Raw genomic sequence first — 23,170 nt, forward strand, 5'->3', positions numbered from 1 at the left:
GAACTTAATGAAGTTATGCTTCGGAGGCTGCCCTCCTCCCTACTTGTTTCTATTTTGCTATTAGCCCTAAGACCAGTGAGACCAAAACGAAGGTCTTTAAACTCTATAGTCTAATCTTCAACTGGAATCGGTGCTCAAACATAAAATTTATGAAAGATAAAGACTAGTTTCGAAAGAGTAAAGACTAGTTTCTCACACTACAAAAGATAAAAATTGCTGCAAAGAAAAATGAAGCCTCATACCTGGGTTGATAACCTTCGGATTTCTTGGTTCAATCTTATACTGAACAGAATGATCAAAATGACCATGTACCTGGGTTACAGCATCTTCTCTTTCGCCTCCTTGTCCTCGTCCTTGAGCAAAATGATCATGTACTCACTGCAATCAAAAATCAACATAAACGTACAGGATTGTTATAGGTTGAATGATTCCAATGATGGTAGCTGTTGAATGAAATATATATGGGGTCAACCAAATTCAATTATGCCGTTTACCTGGATACGAAGCCTTCGCAACTCTGCTAGGTTGAATGAGTAGCTGTTGAATGAACGATGGGGTGGCCGAGATAGTTTCTGGTCTTTAGGAATTAGGGTTTATGTCGTGGATTATAGTTATAATTTATGAAATTGATTTATCATGTAATTCAGAATTTTGCAAAAAAAAAAAAAAAAGGGCTACCAGGTGAGCAGGTCACCATCATTGAATATTCTGAACCGTTAGATATATTCTCAGTTTAATTATATCCGACGGTCTAAAATATTCAAAAAAGTTAATGTATGGCATACATCGACGTATACTAGAATTTTCCTATGATTAGAACTTCAGGTTCTAAAATTCCGTATTTTTTTTTTTTGAACTTCGGGTTCAAACGGATATGTACTCGAAACTTCTGGCTCGAGTAGCAGTAGTGAAACTTCAGGTTCACTGGTATTATGAATATTAAATATGCATAATTGATAAAACATATAAGATAAATTTAAGTAAATAAATATCATATATGCGATAAGGAATGAAACAGCAAAGATATATCCATTATGTTAACAACATATACCTCATATATATATTAATGAAGAAGGAACAGAAGAAGCAATATAAACGAAGAAGATATCGCAACAACCATATGAAACTATATATAATTGATATAGATTATAATTATCATCTCTGATGGCACGGCTATTATATCAATTATAAACGAAGAAGCACATTCTGATGGCACGGCTAATATGATATTAGGGTTTACATGATATTAAACTATAAACTCTATAATTATACTATTGATTATAATTGATATGATGCCGTATATCTCCATAAACCCTAATATGCATAATTGATATAGATTATAAATAAACTCATAGATCATGAATTATAGTAAAGAGCAACAACGTTGCACTATAAACTCGTAGATCATCATAGAGTTTTAAGAAAAATAGCAGAGCGTGCTGATAACGTGTTAAAAAGTATTGACTTACTTTGTACAGAATAAGAAACGTATAAAGAGAGATGAGGGGAAAGTAGAGAAGTATATTATTCAGTCTCAGATGCCTCCCTTATATAGAGGTAGGGTTTACATGATAAGTGTTCACACTATTAAGATATTACATGTAGGTCCCTAACTAATAACGTGGACAGCCACATAAGAAATAATATTTACAACATATATATATATATATAATATATATATATATATATATATATATATATATATATGTGTGTATGTATGTATGTATGTATGTATGTATATATGTGTGTGTGTGTGTGTATTAGATATATAAAAAAAAGGAAGTGAGGGGTAAAATGGTCATTTTGGACCAAATTGTGTGAAATTTGAATGTGTGGGGAGTTATGTGTTAAAATTGGAATAGCAGGGACTGAACTGTCAAATCCTAAAAAGTATAGGGGGGGGACCAGTAATTTCCCCTTATTAAATCTCATTAGTACTTTTGTTTGTTCAAACTGGTAGGTGTTCGAGGACATGTGAGCCATATTTGTTCCTGTAAAATAATTGATGCTTACGTATCTTAATTGATATCTTAATAGTGACTCGGTTAGTGACTTGGCCAGTGATTTGAGATTAACAGTGACTTAAGGTTAATCGTGACTTGAGATTAACATTGACATGGCCAGTAACTTGGGGTTATGAATGACCTAGTCAGTGACCTTGGCCAGTGACTTGAAGTTAACAATTACCTGGCCAGTGACCTAGATATAACTATGACTTGAAAATTCCAAAATATGTCAATGACTTGTATAACAGTGACATGGTCAAGGACATGAATATAACAATGATTAGCTAGTGACTTGACATGTTCTTGTTCCATTTTTAAAATAAGAAGGTTAGCATTGAGTTTGCAAGTTACATGACCAGTAACTTGGCCAGCTACTGATATGGCCAGTGATGTCATAGGCCATGTCAATGACAATGTCAGTGACATGATCAGTTACATGGTCAGTTACATACATTGTAAGTTACATGATCAGTTACATGGTCAATTACATACATTGTAAGTTACATGATCAGTTACATAATCTGTGACATGATCAGGTTAACACACGTTGCCAAAGAGTTGGCCCAGTGAAGTCACAGGCCATGTTAATGACAATGTCAGTGACATGATCAATTACATGGTCAGTTACATATATACTGTAATACCCCGGAAAATCCAAATTAAATTCCGTGGATTTTTAGAAATGATTTCACGATAGTAGGAGCGAGTACGAAGCTTGGAGAAGTTGTGGAATTAGTTCGAACGGTTTTATTTTCGAAAACGAACGTTTTTAGGGGGTCAACAAAGTTGACTTTTTATACGTTCAAAATTTGGGAAAACTTCCTTCATGAAAGTTGTAGAGCTCGTCGATACGAGTTCGTGGACATGTAGAACGCAATATTCGGAGTTCGTATGATTAAGTTATGAATATTTGAAAATTGGGAATTTTCTATAAATAGGAAAAATATCTGATTTTTCATTTAAGGACGAAACATTTTCATTTTTGCTGAACAGTCCCCCAGCTCTCTCCGTTCTCTCTCTTCTTTCGACCGTCAGACCCAACGGGTCTTAGCCGACCCGACCCGGATTTTCCTTCCTCCTCCGGCGTCCTCCCGCCACGACCCGGACACCATGGTGATCGCCGCTCCAAGCCCGGCCTCCCTCCGGTGTCGCCTTGCCCCGCCGCTGCCCCCAGATGGAGATCGAAGACGCCCAGCCATGTGAACCCGACCCGACCGGAAAACGACTTTTCCGGCGTTGCATGGGCCGATCGTCCCCATTTTCGTGATCTCCTCCTCATGCTGATCATCCCCATGTAAGCCTTTCATCACGATTTTTTGTATAGAACGCTAGATCATGGTTTGACTTTTTCGACGTCCCTGATTTAATCTGGAATCTGATCAGACGCTCCGGATTAATCCAACTTCAACGCTTGATCTAGGACGATCTAGGCCAAACCAGACTTAGCTCCAGGTATGGAAGTCGATCACCCTTTCATTTTGAACCAGTTTGTAGTTGGTCACTTTGCCATCTGAGGTGGTTGACCGGCGTTGACCGCCGCGTTGACCGCCCACTGACCACCGCTTGTGGCGGCGCATCAGACCATATTTCGAGTTTTCATTATCTAGGCGATGATCTATGCATCCATACGAGCGTTTTGATATATAACATGGTCATGTTAGAAAAAGTTGATAAATAGTGGATTTACGTTTTGACGTTACTATTTAACGTTTTTACGTTTATCTTCGGTTTACGATCTGTGAAGATCTGACCATCGGTTTTGCTTCAATTTTGGATATGTTGATCGTATGACTGTCCCGGTGACCTTGTGAGGTCACGGGCGAAGATCCGACCGTTGGATCTTCGTATAATTGAGAAATAGTGATTCGGAAGGCGATTCGTGAGAATCTGACCGTCGGATTTTCATATAATTTTGTGGAGATGTTAGTAAAGGCGATTTAGGAAGATCTGACCGTTGGATCTTCGTGATAATTTTGGAGGATGATCCTAAAGGCGATCCGTGAGGATCCGACCGTTGGATCATCATTAAATTCAGATCCGACCGTTGGATCATCGTTTAATTTGAATCCGACCGTTGGATTTCCGTATATGTGTGGGTTATGAATGATTGCTAAGTTAAGATCGTATCTGACTAGGTGATTGACGGTTTGAGTTGGTGGACGATTGTGGATCGTATTTTGAGCTGAATTTAAGACGCAGCGGGATTATCGAGGTGAGTAAACCTCACGTGGTTCATATTACGAACCCAATACATTTAATTACGTTATTTTATTGCAATCATATGAACTATAGTTGGTATTAATAGGCATTCCTGTGTGAATGTCTATATATATATATATTATTATTATTTACGTGAAATAATATGTATTGTTGGAGTTGTGTTGAGTTATTGTTGAGAAACAATATATTGTGAGACGTATTGAGTTTATTGTTGAGAAACAATATATTGTGAGAGGTGTTGAGTTTTATTGTTGAGGAACAATAAATTGTTGTGATCTGTGGAGATCACTAGGTCACGAGGTGACCATGGCATCTATTAGTGAATCACGCTCTCGTACCGGGCTGGTGGTTATTAATAGTATTAAATCGTAATCACGTCTGTGGCCGGACGAGTGGTTACGTTCAGTTAGAGCTCTAGTCTGTCTGCCAAATGTGGAGTGAACTTATGAGTGAAATTGAGAGTAACTCATAAGTGTCAATATATATATGGTAACCTTATGAGGGAAATTGAGAGTAACTCATAAGGGTCTATATATATATATGAGTCTGTCTACCAAATGTTGGGAAATCTTATGAGCGAATTTGAGAGTAACTCATAAGTGTCTATATATATATATGAGAGTGAGTGATCTTATGAGCTAAATTGAGAGTAACTCATAAGTGTCTATATATATATATGAGAGTGAGAAAGTAACGTGGGTTTGTGGTAGTCTTGAAATCTAATAAATCAACAGTTCTTTCTTGTTTACTCATACTGGCTGTAAAAAGCTTACCGGGTTTTGTGTTGTTGCAACTCCCGGTACACTATTCAAATTGTGTAGCGGGTAATCCTACAGGACAGGAGAACCAGGACGGTGATCGCGCGGTTAGAGCAATTGTTAGAGTTTTACAACAATTGTAAGTTGTGAGGTGTGTTATGCTCATTTGAGCTTTATAATATATTGTGAGAGTGAATTGTAATAATGAACTCGAAGTTTCGAGATTTGGTTTTTTGTAATTGTAATTATTCAGGTTTCGGATTTGAATTTATCATTCAAAATCCGGGGCGTGACAGTTTGGTATCAGAGCGTAAGGTACATATTTGGTGATAATCAGTACCTCCCGAGTGATGGCCCGTCTGCAGCGGATCCCCATCATATACTCTTCGGTACTGGTAAAATCATTGGGTATGTCTTAGTATGGGGTCTAGACAACGTGTAAGTCCGTAGGACGGTAGAGTTGTCTACTAAGTTCGTATTAGAATAAGTTTAGTTTCCGCGAGTTGTGATCTTCGAGGAATAGGAACCTCTGGATTTAACTCTGATGAGTCGGTGAGGTAGAGGTCGAGTCTGATGTAGGGACATGACCTTTCTATGGAGACAGTTGAGGATGAGGTGGAGGCATTAGAGGTTGAGTTGCCTAGTCTACCTGTAGTTGATGTGATGGATGTTATTCTTGGGTTGAAATGGTGAAAGAGATTGAGACCCTAGGAATAGTTGAAAAGAGAATTGATCTCACCAACTCAAGATGATAGGAGTGTGAGAGATTATGAGACAGAATTCTCAAGACTATATTGGTGTTCGAGTGTAGTGATGTAATTTGGGAGATACTTATGTTACCTTTAATAAGGGTAGTATGTCAAGTGATCATGGCATAGGTTGACTTTGTAAGTGAAGTGGTGGAGCTTGTGTAGCTTCTTTGAGTTATCACCTTTGAGGAATGGGAACCTTTGGATTAAACTCTGGTGGAGTTATTGAGGATGGTTTTCACGAAAAACAGTATCCTTATGTGCATTGTAGTCGTTGGTTGTTGGGGTCATGGTGTTTGACCAATGCTTGTATCTAAAGTCGTTACGAGTATTTGACTAGTAGTTGTGATACTTTCCATTAGTTGGATATGCAGATGTTTTGAGTTGAAGAATACTTAGCAGTTATTGGTTGCTTAGTGATGGAATTGTGTTATAATGGAGCATTCATTCATGCACAGTTGTTTGGTGTTTAGGATAGCTACTATATATTAGCTAAATGTCGGGGTGTGGTTTGAGATCTGCGGATGGTATTGGAAATTATTGTGGAGTGCTGGTTCACTGACTATTGTTGAGTAGTAATGCATAATTCGTTGTTACTATGATGGATTTTGTGTATGGTTGACTTATGGAAAGATTGATATGACCTCGTGATAGGATTGACTGTGAAGAGACATTGTGTTGATGTATGAGCTTAGGTAATAACGTTGTTTTCAACTCTAGGAGTGCTAGGGTTGTATAACTAATTTATGAGGCCAGATACTGTTGTGAGGACAGATTATGGATTATGACGTGGTTAGTGTGAAGTGCTATAATCACAGAATTTTGACCCACTAGATGTTGACTTACCACCAAATGAGCAGTGAGGTGATTCGTGGGTGAGATACTGAGTGTGGTACCAGTATCGATTAGTGGATGCTAAGATGGTACATATTGCTTGTTGAAGCAATTGATAGATGGAGTGATCGAGATTTTTTTTAGAGTTGTAAGTGTAACTCTAAAGATGTGGGTTTTTCCTAGCTAACTCAGGAAGTGTTTAGCTTTATTAATCCCTAATTCTAGCGACGAAATTATTGTGTTTGGTTTGACTCAGAGGATACTAGCTTGACCTCTGTGTGACTTAATTGATTGCTAGGTTTTGAATGATTGTTTGTGATAAATCATTTTGAAAGATGTGTGCAGCAGAGTCTCGATGGTTTTGAAAAGAGTATTAAGTGACCAAGGTTCGATCCTTGGTGTTGTTGTGGTTAAACAAAAAAAGAAAAAGAAAACATGCACACAATCTTATTGATTTTATATTACAAAAAGGGAAACGAGGACTATGCTATACTAAGCCTAGTCAGCAGCTCCGGATGGGTTGAGGCTGAGCTCAAGAGAAACGTTTGAGCCACTGTGGTAACCGCCTGAGCCACCAGAATAGTAACCAAAAGCGCTACCTTCCTCGGAAGTAGCCTTCAGGTTACCAAAGACGTCCTCGCCGTGCACGGGGAACAGAGGAAGAGTTTGAACCTCCTGGTGATCTCCTCCTCGTTGTTGCAGGGATGTTTGTCCTCCTGTTGTGCCAAAAGAGTTGTACTAGTATTAGTGTTGAAGTGTGAGGAAGAATATGAAACAGAATTTAAATCAAGAAATCCTTCATTACCAGTAGAATAGGTGGAACCAAAGTTGAGATCAATGGATCTACCATCATCAGTAGAACTAGTGGACCCAAAATTGATGTCAATGGATCCACCAGCTGGCCCAAAATTGATGTCGATGGATCCACCAGCACCAGTAGAACCAGTGGACCCAAAATTGAGATCAATGGATCTACCAGTACCAAGAGAACTAGTTCTCATGGGCACTGGAGCAGCCTGATTACACCTATTCATCTGCTTCTCTCGAGCCCTGACGTTCTGGAACCAAAAGTAAATGTTCTTACCCTCAACATACCCATACTGGTTCAGCTGGAGACAGATCTCGTGAATCTGCTCTGTAGTTGGGCACTTAAATCCCTTGACGTAGTAAAGATCCTTGAGGATTCTTATTTGTTCTGGAGTAGGAATCCACCTGGTACGGCTTCGCCAGAAATCCATGATGGCACTACTTCCAGCTGCTTGGGTGTTTCCTCCCTCCTCTGTTGGTTGCTGTTGTTGTGGTTCCATTTGTTGCGGGGTTTGGAGCTCCATTAGTTGCAGAGTTCGTGGCTCTTGGGTCATGGGGTGAGAGGATGTGGAAATCGAGGAATACATGGTTTAGTGTTTGAGGGAGATTTTGTTAGAAGGATTGGAGTTGTTGAACTGGTGATTGGAGATCTGAGATTCTCAGAGGAAAAATGAGATCGAATCTTCAAATGGAAGAAAAGATCTGAGAAAGAAGGATTGAAGATTTGGAGGAAAAGATTGAAGATCTGAAAGTTCAGAGGAAAGATGGGATTGAATCAACTAGATGGGAGAGAAGATCAGAAGAGAAGGATTGAAATTGATGAAGAAAGGATTTGAGAAGAGAAAGGCTGAAGAGTTGAGAGAGAAAGGCTTGAGCTCGGAAGAAAATTTCTTTTCTTTTGGAGTGAACAGTTTTTCCCCAGAATGCACCTATTTATAGAACAAGGTGAGCAGATCTCCACCATTGGATGAACGATCTCAGAATTTGAATCCACGCGTTGGATTAAAGTCATCCGAAAACCCGGAAAAGTTGTTGGCGCGTGGAGAGCGTGTAAGGGGACAGGCCGAACCTCGAGATGCTGTGGCAGACAGCTTTAGCCGAAAGCAGATTTGACTGCCGTAAATCACGGAAGGGATAAGCCGTGACACAAGTGGGCCGTACTTGGGCCTGTCTCGGATCAAGGCATCACTGTAGCTGTGGGTGGAGGCCTGATGGGCCGAGTTTCAGAAACAGTTTTGGACATGATGGGCCGAGTTTCTGAAACAGTTTTGGATGAGTTGGGCCGGATTTCTGTAACAGTTTTGGATACGTTGGGCTGGGTTTCTGCAACAGTCTTGGATGTTTTGGGCCGAATTGTTGAAACAGTTGAAACAGTTGGTTTAAATAAAAGGATTGGTATGGATAATAACGTGAGCAGCCGTGCTCGAGTGGTTGAGTGTACAGTTCGTGTACAAGAGGTCTGAGGTTCGAACCTCGCCTCTCGTTTATTTTTATTATGTTCGTTTGTGACATAATAAGTATAAAATTTGTACACATTATATTAAGCACAGCTTGTGCTCCAGTGGTTGGGGGACAAAGGTTTCGTGCGGCAGGTTGAGGTTTCGAACCTTGCCTCCCCCGTTATTTTATTTATGTCGCTTATGACATAATAAATATAACACGTGAGCATATATTAATGAAGGCAGCTCTTGCTTCAGTGGTTGGGAGCAAAACCTTCGTGTTTGAGGTCGGGAGTTCGAACCTTACCTCTTACAAATATTTTTGGATCTCGTATATGCTTGTTATACGGACGTATATACGGTATGTACGGTATACGTACGTATATACGGTCTGTACGGTATGTATACTTATATACAGTTGTACAATATGCATACGTATATACGGTCTGTACGGTATGCATACGTATATACAGTTGTACGGTATGTATACGTATATACGGTATGTACAATTTCATACCGTAGCCGAGCTGGAAGTTGGTGGGCCGATTGGTAGGCCCAAATAGTAAGCCCAATTGTTCGGCCCGAATAGTAGGCCCAAATGTTAAACCCAAAGTGGTTTGGGCCGGTTCGAAATGTGGATGGTCCGATTTCTTCAGGCCCAATTGGCCAGCCCTAGTGCTTAGCCCAAGGATTGAGCAAGCCCAAGTCATCATCATTGGATGACATAATTAATTGGCGTGCTTTTGGGGATGATTTGTTTTGAGTGATGCATCTCTATGGTTGTGAAGAGTGGTGCATGCTTAAGTTTTACTATGGAGATTTACCGTGATGCTAATTGAGTAGCGAAACACTTTGTGGGAGTGTTTACTGTGCTTGTATGCCAGTACAGAGTGATGATCTATTTGAAGATCTATGTGATGATCTATGTGAAGATCTATGTGAGGATCTATGAGATGATCCATGTGACGATTTTGTGTATGTGATGTGGAGTGTTGTTGAGCAGTTGTTGTGTGAGTTTACGTTTGTGATGAAAGGATTTAGTGGCCATAGGAATGTATTTTTATACAAGGGTTGAGGCTTTGTAGATTACTACAGCTTTGGGAAAGATGGAGATTCGATGGTTAGGTCAACCTTAATCGAGAGGAATTGACTTACGCTCAAATTTCGGGACGAAATTTCTTTAAGGAGGGTAGACTGTAATACCCCGGAAAATCCAAATTAAATTCCGTGGATTTTTAGAAATGATTTCACGATAGTAGGAGCGAGTACGAAGCTTGGAGAAGTTGTGGAATTAGTTCGAACGGTTTTATTTTCGAAAACGAACGTTTTTAGGGGGTCAACAAAGTTGACTTTTTATACGTTCAAAATTTGGGAAAACTTCCTTCATGAAAGTTGTAGAGCTCGTCGATACGAGTTCGTGGACATGTAAAACGCAATATTCGGAGTTCGTATGATTAAGTTATGAATATTTGAAAATTGGGAATTTTCTATAAATAGGAAAAATATCTGATTTTTCATTTAAGGACGAAACATTTTCATTTTTGCTGAACAGTCCCCCAGCTCTCTCCGTTCTCTCTCTTCTTTCGACCGTCAGACCCAACGGGTCTTAGCCGACCCGACCCGGATTTTCCTTCCTCCTCCGGCGTCCTCCCGCCACGACCCGGACACCATGGTGATCGCCGCTCCAAGCCCGGCCTCCCTCCGGTGTCGCCTTGCCCCGCCGCTGCCCCCAGATGGAGATCGAAGACGCCCAGCCATGTGAACCCGACCCGACCGGAAAACGACTTTTCCGGCGTTGCATGGGCCGATCGTCCCCATTTTCGTGATCTCCTCCTCATGCTGATCATCCCCATGTAAGCCTTTCATCACGATTTTTTGTATAGAACGCTAGATCATGGTTTGACTTTTTCGACGTCCCTGATTTAATCTGGAATCTGATCAGACGCTCCGGATTAATCCAACTTCAACGCTTGATCTAGGACGATCTAGGCCAAACCAGACTTAGCTCCAGGTATGGAAGTCGATCACCCTTTCATTTTGAACCAGTTTGTAGTTGGTCACTTTGCCATCTGAGGTGGTTGACCGGCGTTGACCGCCGCGTTGACCGCCCACTGACCACCGCTTGTGGCGGCGCATCAGACCATATTTCGAGTTTTCATTATCTAGGCGATGATCTATGCATCCATACGAGCGTTTTGATATATAACATGGTCATGTTAGAAAAAGTTGATAAATAGTGGATTTACGTTTTGACGTTACTCTTTAACGTTTTTACGTTTATCTTCGGTTTACGATCTGTGAAGATCTGACCATCGGTTTTGCTTCAATTTTGGATATGTTGATCGTATGACTGTCCCGGTGACCTTGTGAGGTCACGGGCGAAGATCCGACCGTTGGATCTTCGTATAATTGAGAAATAGTGATTCGGAAGGCGATTCGTGAGAATCTGACCGTCGGATTTTCATATAATTTTTTGAACTTCGGGTTCAAACGGATATGTACTCGAAACTTCTGGCTCGAGTAGCAGTAGTGAAACTTCAGGTTCACTGGTATTATGAATATTAAATATGCATAATTGATAAAACATATAAGATAAATTTAAGTAAATAAATATCATATATGCGATAAGGAATGAAACAGCAAAGATATATCCATTATGTTAACAACATATACCTCATATATATATTAATGAAGAAGGAACAGAAGAAGCAATATAAACGAAGAAGATATCGCAACAACCATATGAAACTATATATAATTGATATAGATTATAATTATCATCTCTGATGGCACGGCTATTATATCAATTATAAACGAAGAAGCACATTCTGATGGCACGGCTAATATGATATTAGGGTTTACATGATATTAAACTATAAACTCTATAATTATACTATTGATTATAATTGATATGATGCCGTATATCTCCATAAACCCTAATATGCATAATTGATATAGATTATAAATAAACTCATAGATCATGAATTATAGTAAAGAGCAACAACGTTGCACTATAAACTCGTAGATCATCATAGAGTTTTAAGAAAAATAGCAGAGCGTGCTGATAACGTGTTAAAAAGTATTGACTTACTTTGTACAGAATAAGAAACGTATAAAGAGAGATGAGGGGAAAGTAGAGAAGTATATTATTCAGTCTCAGATGCCTCCCTTATATAGAGGTAGGGTTTACATGATAAGTGTTCACACTATTAAGATATTACATGTAGGTCCCTAACTAATAACGTGGACAGCCACATAAGAAATAATATTTACAACATATATATATATATATATATATATATATATATATATATATATATATATATGTGTGTATGTATGTATGTATGTATGTATGTATATATGTGTGTGTGTGTGTGTATTAGATATATAAAAAAAAGGAAGTGAGGGGTAAAATGGTCATTTTGGACCAAATTGTGTGAAATTTGAATGTGTGGGGAGTTATGTGTTAAAATTGGAATAGCAGGGACTGAACTGTCAAATCCTAAAAAGTATAGGGGGGGGACCAGTAATTTCCCCTTATTAAATCTCATTAGTACTTTTGTTTGTTCAAACTGGTAGGTGTTCGAGGACATGTGAGCCATATTTGTTCCTGTAAAATAATTGATGCTTACGTATCTTAATTGATATCTTAATAGTGACTCGGTTAGTGACTTGGCCAGTGATTTGAGATTAACAGTGACTTAAGGTTAATCGTGACTTGAGATTAACATTGACATGGCCAGTAACTTGGGGTTATGAATGACCTAGTCAGTGACCTTGGCCAGTGACTTGAAGTTAACAATTACCTGGCCAGTGACCTAGATATAACTATGACTTGAAAATTCCAAAATATGTCAATGACTTGTATAACAGTGACATGGTCAAGGACATGAATATAACAATGATTAGCTAGTGACTTGACATGTTCTTGTTCCATTTTTAAAATAAGAAGGTTAGCATTGAGTTTGCAAGTTACATGACCAGTAACTTGGCCAGCTACTGATATGGCCAGTGATGTCATAGGCCATGTCAATGACAATGTCAGTGACATGATCAGTTACATGGTCAGTTACATACATTGTAAGTTACATGATCAGTTACATGGTCAATTACATACATTGTAAGTTACATGATCAGTTACATAATCTGTGACATGATCAGGTTAACACACGTTGCCAAAGAGTTGGCCCAGTGAAGTCACAGGCCATGTTAATGACAATGTCAGTGACATGATCAATTACATGGTCAGTTACATATATACTGTAATACCCCGGAAAATCCAAATTAAATTCCGTGGATTTTTAGAAATGATTTCACGATAGTAGGAGCGAGTACGAAGCTTGGAGAAGTTGTGGAATTAGTTCGAACGGTTTTATTTTCGAAAACGAACGTTTTTAGGGGGTCAACAAAGTTGACTTTTTATACGTTCAAAATTTGGGAAAACTTCCTTCATGAAAGTTGTAGAGCTCGTCGATACGAGTTCGTGGACATGTAGAACGCAATATTCGGAGTTCGTATGATTAAGTTATGAATATTTGAAAATTGGGAATTTTCTATAAATAGGAAAAATATCTGATTTTTCATTTAAGGACGAAACATTTTCATTTTTGCTGAACAGTCCCCCAGCTCTCTCCGTTCTCTCTCTTCTTTCGACCGTCAGACCCAACGGGTCTTAGCCGACCCGACCCGGATTTTCCTTCCTCCTCCGGCGTCCTCCCGCCACGACCCGGACACCATGGTGATCGCCGCTCCAAGCCCGGCCTCCCTCCGGTGTCGCCTTGCCCCGCCGCTGCCCCCAGATGGAGATCGAAGACGCCCAGCCATGTGAACCCGACCCGACCGGAAAACGACTTTTCCGGCGTTGCATGGGCCGATCGTCCCCATTTTCGTGATCTCCTCCTCATGCTGATCATCCCCATGTAAGCCTTTCATCACGATTTTTTGTATAGAACGCTAGATCATGGTTTGACTTTTTCGACGTCCCTGATTTAATCTGGAATCTGATCAGACGCTCCGGATTAATCCAACTTCAACGCTTGATCTAGGACGATCTAGGCCAAACCAGACTTAGCTCCAGGTATGGAAGTCGATCACCCTTTCATTTTGAACCAGTTTGTAGTTGGTCACTTTGCCATCTGAGGTGGTTGACCGGCGTTGACCGCCGCGTTGACCGCCCACTGACCACCGCTTGTGGCGGCGCATCAGACCATATTTCGAGTTTTCATTATCTAGGCGATGATCTATGCATCCATACGAGCGTTTTGATATATAACATGGTCATGTTAGAAAAAGTTGATAAATAGTGGATTTACGTTTTGACGTTACTATTTAACGTTTTTACGTTTATCTTCGGTTTACGATCTGTGAAGATCTGACCATCGGTTTTGCTTCAATTTTGGATATGTTGATCGTATGACTGTCCCGGTGACCTTGTGAGGTCACGGGCGAAGATCCGACCGTTGGATCTTCGTATAATTGAGAAATAGTGATTCGGAAGGCGATTCGTGAGAATCTGACCGTCGGATTTTCATATAATTTTGTGGAGATGTTAGTAAAGGCGATTCAGGAAGATCTGACCGTTGGATCTTCGTGATAATTTTGGAGGATGATCCTAAAGGCGATCCGTGAGGATCCGACCGTTGGATCATCATTAAATTCAGATCCGACCGTTGGATCATCGTTTAATTTGAATCCGACCGTTGGATTTCCGTATATGTGTGGGTTATGAATGATTGCTAAGTTAAGATCGTATCTGACTAGGTGATTGACGGTTTGAGTTGGTGGACGATTGTGGATCGTATTTTGAGCTGAATTTAAGACGCAGCGGGATTATCGAGGTGAGTAAACCTCACGTGGTTCATATTACGAACCCAATACATTTAATTACGTTATTTTATTGCAATCATATGAACTATAGTTGGTATTAATAGGCATTCCTGTGTGAATGTCTATATATATATATTATTATTATTTACGTGAAATAATATGTATTGTTGGAGTTGTGTTGAGTTATTGTTGAGAAACAATATATTGTGAGACGTATTGAGTTTATTGTTGAGAAACAATATATTGTGAGAGGTGTTGAGTTTTATTGTTGAGGAACAATAAATTGTTGTGATCTGTGGAGATCACTAGGTCACGAGGTGACCATGGCATCTATTAGTGAATCACGCTCTCGTACCGGGCTGGTGGTTATTAATAGTATTAAATCGTAATCACGTCTGTGGCCGGACGAGTGGTTACGTTCAGTTAGAGCTCTAGTCTGTCTGCCAAATGTGGAGTGAACTTATGAGTGAAATTGAGAGTAACTCATAAGTGTCAATATATATATGGTAACCTTATGAGGGAAATTGAGAGTAACTCATAAGGGTCTATATATATATATGAGTCTGTCTACCAAATGTTGGGAAATCTTATGAGCGAATTTGAGAGTAACTCATAAGTGTCTATATATATATATGAGAGTGAGTGATCTTATGAGCTAAATTGAGAGTAACTCATAAGTGTCTATATATATATATGAGAGTGAGAAAGTAACGTGGGTTTGTGGTAGTCTTGAAATCTAATAAATCAACAGTTCTTTCTTGTTTACTCATACTGGCTGTAAAAAGCTTACCGGGTTTTGTGTTGTTGCAACTCCCGGTACACTATTCAAATTGTGTAGCGGGTAATCCTACAGGACAGGAGAACCAGGACGGTGATCGCGCGGTTAGAGCAATTGTTAGAGTTTTACAACAATTGTAAGTTGTGAGGTGTGTTATGCTCATTTGAGCTTTATAATATATTGTGAGAGTGAATTGTAATAATGAACTCGAAGTTTCGAGATTTGGTTTTTTGTAATTGTAATTATTCAGGTTTCGGATTTGAATTTATCATTCAAAATCCGGGGCGTGACATATACATTGTAAGTTACATGATCAGTGACATGAGGTTAACAGTTCATCATTAGTGACTTTGATAGTTACATGATCAGTGACATGAGGTTAACAGTTACCTGGCCAGTGACTTGAGGTTAGCAATGAAGATTATCAATTACTTACTGACTTTGACAGTTACATGGTCAGTGACATGTTCATGATTGTAACATGGTCAAAGACTTTACAGTAATCACTTGAGGTTAACAGTTACCTGGTCAGTGACTTGGCTAGTTACTTGAGGTTAACAGTTACCTGGTCAGTGATTTGGCTAGTTACCAACAAAGTCACTGTCAATTCCTGGCCAAGTCACTGGCAATTCAAAGTCACTAAATATAACAGTGACACCATAAAAAGATACAAAAAGCTAATTGATTTAGTAAGCTGGAGTTTACAATTGGCCAGTGACTTGCATCCTAACCCTAAACAGATTGCTAAAACTCTAAATTTACAGAAATCTAACTCTGCCTATGTTTCGCAAATGTCTTGATTATATGAGCTCGATCTATATTGCAAAATATACTTCTTGCTGATTGTCTTTTGAATCCCCTCCTCTTTCGAAAGTTTCTTCATGTAATACATCACAAAAATTCCACAATCCAATCTGTTGGCCATGAAAAAATAATAGTCAATGAATTTGAACAGTATAACAATAAAGTGACATTCTAAAGTGTTGTATACTTATAAGATTTCTTCTTGTGAAAATGAGAAAATCATCAGTAACTTTGACAGTTATATGATCAGTGACATAGTCAGTAACATGTTTGATATGCGGAATGTGAATGAGCAATTCATAGAGCTAAACTAGTTTACAGGTACTTTTCCTTATGTTTAAAATATTGGTTTCATGCTTAACTACCCCTCTGTCATTTCACAAACGTTACTAAACTCAGGAAAATATTTGAAAAAGTTTAAACATGGTTTATTCATTGTCCAAGTCTTTATGCTGCAACAAAGAGTCACCATTTATTGATTTAACCTCAGTAATTTCCTTCTTATTGCAAGGATTGCTTAAATGAAACTCACCGCTACATGCTCTGTATCATGACAGGCAGTAAAAATAAAAGCAAAAGCAGAGTGGATGCTCCATTACTAAGGATCTCAATCATGGCAGCTAGAATTCACAGGTTGACACACTAATCACTAGAAACCTCAACCAAAACCTGTTGCATGCTGCAACAAGTTGATAGAGTATTGGTTTCAAAATTACAAATATCATGTTACAGCTTGTAATCAGTAACCAAGTCACACTTCCAAGCATTCTGAAAAATCATATCCACTATAGCTACGAAAGAAACACACCAATTGAGCTCAAAATCAAACTTACGGATCTAAAACAATAAACAAACTATTAACATAATAGCAGCACCTCACTGATCAAAATTACTATCCAATAATCAATTATTCACCTAAACAACACCGATCCAACTCATTCCATATTACAAGTCCCAAAATTGAATAAATTCTGAATCTAAAACAAAACCTACGCGGATCGGATTGTGCTGCATCTAGATCTAAATTAACACAAAAGAAAGACAATAATAGAGAAGATGAGCGGTACAAAAGAATCAAGGAATTCATATATGAGAAAGAAAGAGATTGGAGCTGAAGAAACGCACCGTTTGGAGGGAATCGAATCCCTCCCGTTCCATTCAATCAAACTATGAAATGCTAAGGAGTGGTTTTGGAGGCTCCGGCGTCGGCGACTCGAAGTGGTGCTCCTCATCGGACATGGCAGGCTCCAATCTCAGAGAGAGATATTTTTATAAGGGTCGAGACTCCGAATAGATCATGGTTCAGACGGGCATGGGCAACGGGTGGGAGGGAGAGAGAGAGAGAGAGAGCTGTCAGTGGCAACTTTGGTAATTAAGTTTAACTCCAGTGGTAGGTTGTTAATAGGTGACCTTAATTATCATGGGGACATTTGTGGTTCCTGAATTATAATAAGGCACATTAAAATGACCTATTTTATCATTGTCCCTTACCTATATAACCATTGAGCCACATTTTGAGATAAAAAATAAAAATAATATATTTCTTTTTGTTAAACAAATTAAGGCCCTTTTAGGCCCATTTCAGCCCTATTCGGAAGGCCGGCCCGACCCAGCCCTTTCGGCCCTAGTGGCTCGGGCTTTTCGGGCGGGTAAGGGTTAGCATATTTAAGCCCTGGCCCGACCCTACCCGGCCCTAAATTTTGTTGACTTTGACTAGGCCCGGCCCGGCCCGACCCTAAGCCCTAAAATTTAGGGTAGGGCCGGCCCTAGCCCGGCCCCTTGATGACCCCTACATTTACCCTCGTTCCAAGTTAGGGGTGCGATTATTGTTGGAGTTTTGGAGAGAGAAAGATTATTTAGCCTTTCATGGTATGACATACAATATATTTGCAACATGACCTGAGGTTACACTGTTATGGAGTTAGACGTAATGACGTGCAAAGTACATGAAGAGCTTCTTCTTTTTTTAGCAACGAGCCATACTTGTGTTTTTAAGATGCAGATTTCATTTAATGTATTTTTGGAAATTTTTTGAAAAAAAAATTGGCTTAAAAAGTCAGACCAGAAAAAAAAAGAAGCCTGGTCATATATGCCTGAAGTGGAGCCTATAAATCTGGTATAAGCTAGCGGTTTGGTTTGAACAAATCTCGTTTAACGAGTAATGAGTGAGAATCGCGCTACACTACATCTCACACCAAAGCATAACTACGTTATAATACTACCTAGAAGGCTAGAACACTAGCTACTCACGTCAAACTCGATTGCTATATATCATAATGAACCATTAATATTCCTCAATCCTTTTAGTACTCGTTCTGCAACTCTCTCTCTCTCTCTAACATATGGTGATGATGGACATGAATACATTTACAGCAATAAATTTTTTGCTTGTGATGGCCTTGGCAATGACAATGATAGCTGACTCGTCATCAAACCCAAATCATTTCTCAACCGACATGCGGAAAGTTGGAGCAGTGCCTGCACCAAAACGTCGAGATAATAACAATTTCTCATCATGTAACGGCTTCTTTGGCGACTGCCACAGTTATTCTGATGAGGATTTTATGGCTAGTGAAAGAAGAAGGACAAGAAGAAGACATCTTTATGAAGCCAGAAGGTATATAAGTTATAGAGCCCTACTGAAAGATCGTGTTCCCTGTGGTCAACGAGGCAGCTCGTATTACAATTGTGGTATTTCTGGGCAAGCTAATCCTTATAGGCGTGGTTGTAGTGTCATCACACATTGTGCCAGAAGTAGTGATTAGAACTACGTACTTCAGTCTCAACTAATTAGTGTTTTCGATCAAGCTACCAATGGACAATCTCAAAGCTAGTTATAGAATTTAAGAATAATCTGTCTGATGATCAAATTCCCTTTTAATCATCTATGGAATACAATTGCGTTGCTTCTCAAAGAATTAGTTTCTTTGTTTCTTTCAATTTTCAATTTTCTGTGTATAAATTGAGGCTATCTAATTCTAGTCGATTTCTTTATCATAATATTGAATCTCTCTTAGGTAGGAAAATAAACAATTGAGCAGAATGTTTAGACCAATTATATCACATGGAAATTAAGAATGTGATAATTGATCGAGTATTCTCTATATATTAATAAAAAAATTTAAAATATATATGTTTCTTCCCAATTTTTGAATAACTTACTGAACTAGCTAATACATCCACGTACAATAATTTCTACATAGAGGGGCCGAGTTAGAATTTTAAATCAGGAGGGTCCTTCACAAATTCATAAATCACAAACACTAGAACGACTATGCCGCCACCGAAGAAGCCTGAATTACTCAAAAGATAGAGAATGTCAATATTGTCTTTGAGTGTGCACAGTGAGAAATGGTCTTGGTAACAGATTCTATATGTTTTATTTATTTATTTATTATTATTATTTTTTTAATTCTAAAAGGTGTTTTAGGAATTTCATAATGTGGTAAATCCAAAAGAAGCAGATCTAGCTCTAGGGTCCTTTTGTTTATCTTGTAATTGAGGTTTTGTATAGGAATGTCGATGGGGGAGGGTGTTAGCTAGTATAGGACTTTTGTGCGTTGGCATTGCCCTGTACAAAAAAATAAGAGTTGGGCCTAAGTTAGAACCATGTGAGAGTTTTAGGTGAAGACTAAAAGTTATTGGAACTCGAGATGAAGGTCATCTTTGTGAATCTCTTATTAAAGGTAATTCATTCATTGCATCTCATATATAGCATGTTTGTTTCTTGTGTCATTGCATGAAAAGATTGAATATTGTTTTTCAATTTTGAAGTGGTTAGAAATGCATATGTACGTGATTACTTTATTTTGCCGATGTTTGTGAATCTCTTATTAAAGGTAATTCATTCATTGCATCTCATATATAGCATGTTTGTTTCTTGTGTCATTGCATGAAAAGATTGAATATTGTTTTTCAATTTTGAAGTGGTTAGAAATGCATATGTACGTGATTACTTTATTTTGCCGATGTTGACGAGGTTCTAAAAAAGAGGAGAGTAAAAATCTTGTGCTTGCCTTTTCTTTTCCGAATACCTTCCTATTCGTGAAAGCCCACCAAACGCCCATATTCCATGAGAAATGAATGCCCTAGCCTAATTAAAAAGGAGGACAATACAAAGCTTGTGAACTTGGTTGTGCCTACAAGATCATATACTATATATACCAACTAACAATTAATATTCATGCATTCATTCGATATTCAGACTACTCAATCTGCTATATCTCTTTTCATTCTCTCTCTCTCTCTCTCTCTCTCTCTCTAGGTGGTGATGGAGATCAATACATTTAGATTAGTAAATTTCCTTTGTGTGACATCTTTGGCAATGGGCATGGTGGTGGACTCAATATCATCAACCCCACAACACTTCTCAGTTAGAACCAGCAATCATGGAAGGGCAATGTCAACAGCACCACCGCGTCCAGATATTAAGAATATCGATTCTTGCAGCGATGGCTTTTCTGGTGACTGCCTCAGTTATTCTGTTGAAGATGAAGAAGATGGTTCTAATGATGATAGGCCTACAAGATATATAAGCTATGAAGCCCTAAAAAGAAATATGGTTCCATGTGGTCAACCTGGACATTCGTATTACAATTGTGGTAGATCTGGGCAGGCTAATCCTTATAGGCGTGGCTGCAGTGTCATCACACGTTGTGCTAGATTTATTGATTAATCAAAACTACTTAATCTTAACTAATTAGTATGTATTTTCAATTCTCATTTACATATGTATATCTATGGTTGCTCGTTCTACATATGTGGTAAGTTTCTTTTCGATTTTCTTAATCTTCATTGTTTCTCTTATTTTCATTCCTTTCTTACATGAGTGAAAAGAGTACATTTCCAGTTGCTCCAAATCAAGAGTTCACAGCCTCTAAATCGATCACTCTAAAAAGGGACGAGTATGAGAGTTTCAGAAGCATATCCAGCAATATAACTAGCTTTCTGTTTATCTGTTATAGCTTTGGAAAGTGCGTTTGATCAATGCCTTTTTATTGATTTCGCAAGAACTATAAAACGTAACAAGTAATAACTCTGCTGCCACAGTTATATGCATCGTATTCGTATATATTGATTGAGCTATCAAATGATTCAGATCCATATTGAACTGAATTAATTAATATATTCAAAAAAACTAAAAGACTTTAAGCTGCATTGGAAAAACTTCAGATGAGATGCAAGTGGTTGGAGGGGAAAAAATTTCTGGAGATCTACTAGTGTTTAGCTCCAGCATTGTAAGATATCAAACATCACAGTATTGGAGAACTTTCTGATGAACACGACCAAACCGTGGAATCATGGATAATAACAAGCTGCATTTAGATGGATGGCAGACGCTGAGCTTATCTGTGTACATAGGCCACTTAACGAACCAAGGTTGGCATTGAGTTGAATATGTCTTTAATAGGTAAGCTCATGGCATCTTCAAGTGCTGGGTTCATTTGGAAGTGAAGAACAATAGTACCTTTGAAGCCAATTGCAAAATCCTCTACATTTTATTGATGCTTATGGTTCTGTGCTGATTGTTAGGTTATACTAGCAAATGGAGAACAAAAAGAATACTAGAACTGAGATTCTATCTTGGATTAAACCAACTTCTTGTCATTCCAAGTTGATCTTGGATGGTGTTAGAACGATTTCTGGTATTATTGGAGTTCGTAGAGTTATTAGAGGCTCTGCCCGTACTTGGATTGAAGTTTTATATATGGATAATTAACAAGGGGAAAGGTGAGGTGTCGGAAGCTGATGCTTGGGGATTACATTTTGATCTCTCAAAATGGTTGTGGACCTCCATATTAACAGATTAACTCTACATCTTCATTCTCTGTTTGTAAACCAAGTAACCGTGTTGCCGTAGTCACTCATGCAGGCATCATTTTAATGAATGGTGATGCGAATGGTGTATGTCAGCTATCCAAATGGATATTGAACTGAGTGCATTTAGTCCGAAACTAGACTATAAGCAATATTGCCACCAAGTTAAAGCCGCATGTCCATAAGCCATTCCTTGGTTACTCGAATGAGTTGATTCGGCTATTAGGGACTGCATGCAGCTAGAGCAAGGCCAATGTCATTCAAGGCTCTCGTTAAACCAACCTGGTGGATATATATCACTAACAAAATTTCAGAGAGAGAGAGAGAGAGAGAGAGAGAGAGAGAGAGAGAGAGAGAGAGAGAGAGAGAGAGAGAGAGAGAGAGAGAGAGAGAGAGAGAGAGAGAGAGAGAGAGAGAGAGAGAGAGAGAGAGGTGTTGGTGAAATTACAATAAAATAATTATAATTTCTCTTGAGAAACTCGTTGACAAAAGGCTGAGGCGCGGGTATCTCGCTCTCTTTAAGGAGATTCAAGCCCTTTGCGGAACAATGCCGGTGCACCAGAAATCTCCTGGATACAACAGCCCAAAAACAAGTTGTATGGCTCACACCAATCTGCACAAATTGGAGGAACCCAAAGCTCCACCAAAAGAACACATTTCTCTGGCCAAAAAATACACAAGACTCTTTGGGGGATTTTGGAAAGAAAATTGATGGGCGAATAGTAGTGTTTCGTAACAATATTACGTAAAAGCAATGATATGTTTGAGCATGCAACAAATGGTGCTATTTATAGGCTCTTAGGACACTCCCTACCATTAATAGGGTAGTAACCAAAAGCCATAGGTTACAAGAATTAAAACCCAAAATAAATCAAAATAAAACACCATGAGTTACAAAATAAAATTCAAAATAAATTCTGAATTTAAACACGTAAATAAATTCAGAATTTAAACACAAAATAAATTCACCCAAATTTAATTTCAATAATAAAATATTAAAATGTTACAACATTCCCCCACTCATTTTAATATTTTAAAAACAAATATAAACCAAAGTTACCGGCCAAAGACGAACCATTATGCGTCATGAAGGTGTGCTCTGCATTGAACCTTCACTTAGTGAAACAGCAAT

At 38.7% G+C, this 23,170-nt stretch overlaps 2 long non-coding RNA genes across 2 annotated transcripts; both read left to right on the forward strand.

The window, feature by feature from the left end:
* The first annotated feature begins 3,277 nt into the window (after nt 1-3,277).
* Nucleotides 3,278-6,011, forward strand: LOC133736163 (uncharacterized). The gene is made up of 3 exons (XR_009859442.1): nt 3,278-3,458; nt 4,142-4,218; nt 5,048-6,011. It is a non-coding gene; the product is annotated as an uncharacterized LOC133736163 (long non-coding RNA).
* A 7,698-nt stretch (nt 6,012-13,709) lies between these two features.
* On the forward strand, nt 13,710-15,704 carry LOC133736646 (uncharacterized). The gene is made up of 3 exons (XR_009859647.1): nt 13,710-13,890; nt 14,574-14,650; nt 15,478-15,704. It is a non-coding gene; the product is annotated as an uncharacterized LOC133736646 (long non-coding RNA).
* Nucleotides 15,705-23,170: the final 7,466 nt, after the last annotated feature.

Source organism: Rosa rugosa, chromosome 3, assembly GCF_958449725.1.
Source record: "Rosa rugosa chromosome 3, drRosRugo1.1, whole genome shotgun sequence".
In the NCBI taxonomy this organism is placed as follows: Eukaryota; Viridiplantae; Streptophyta; class Magnoliopsida; order Rosales; family Rosaceae; genus Rosa; species Rosa rugosa.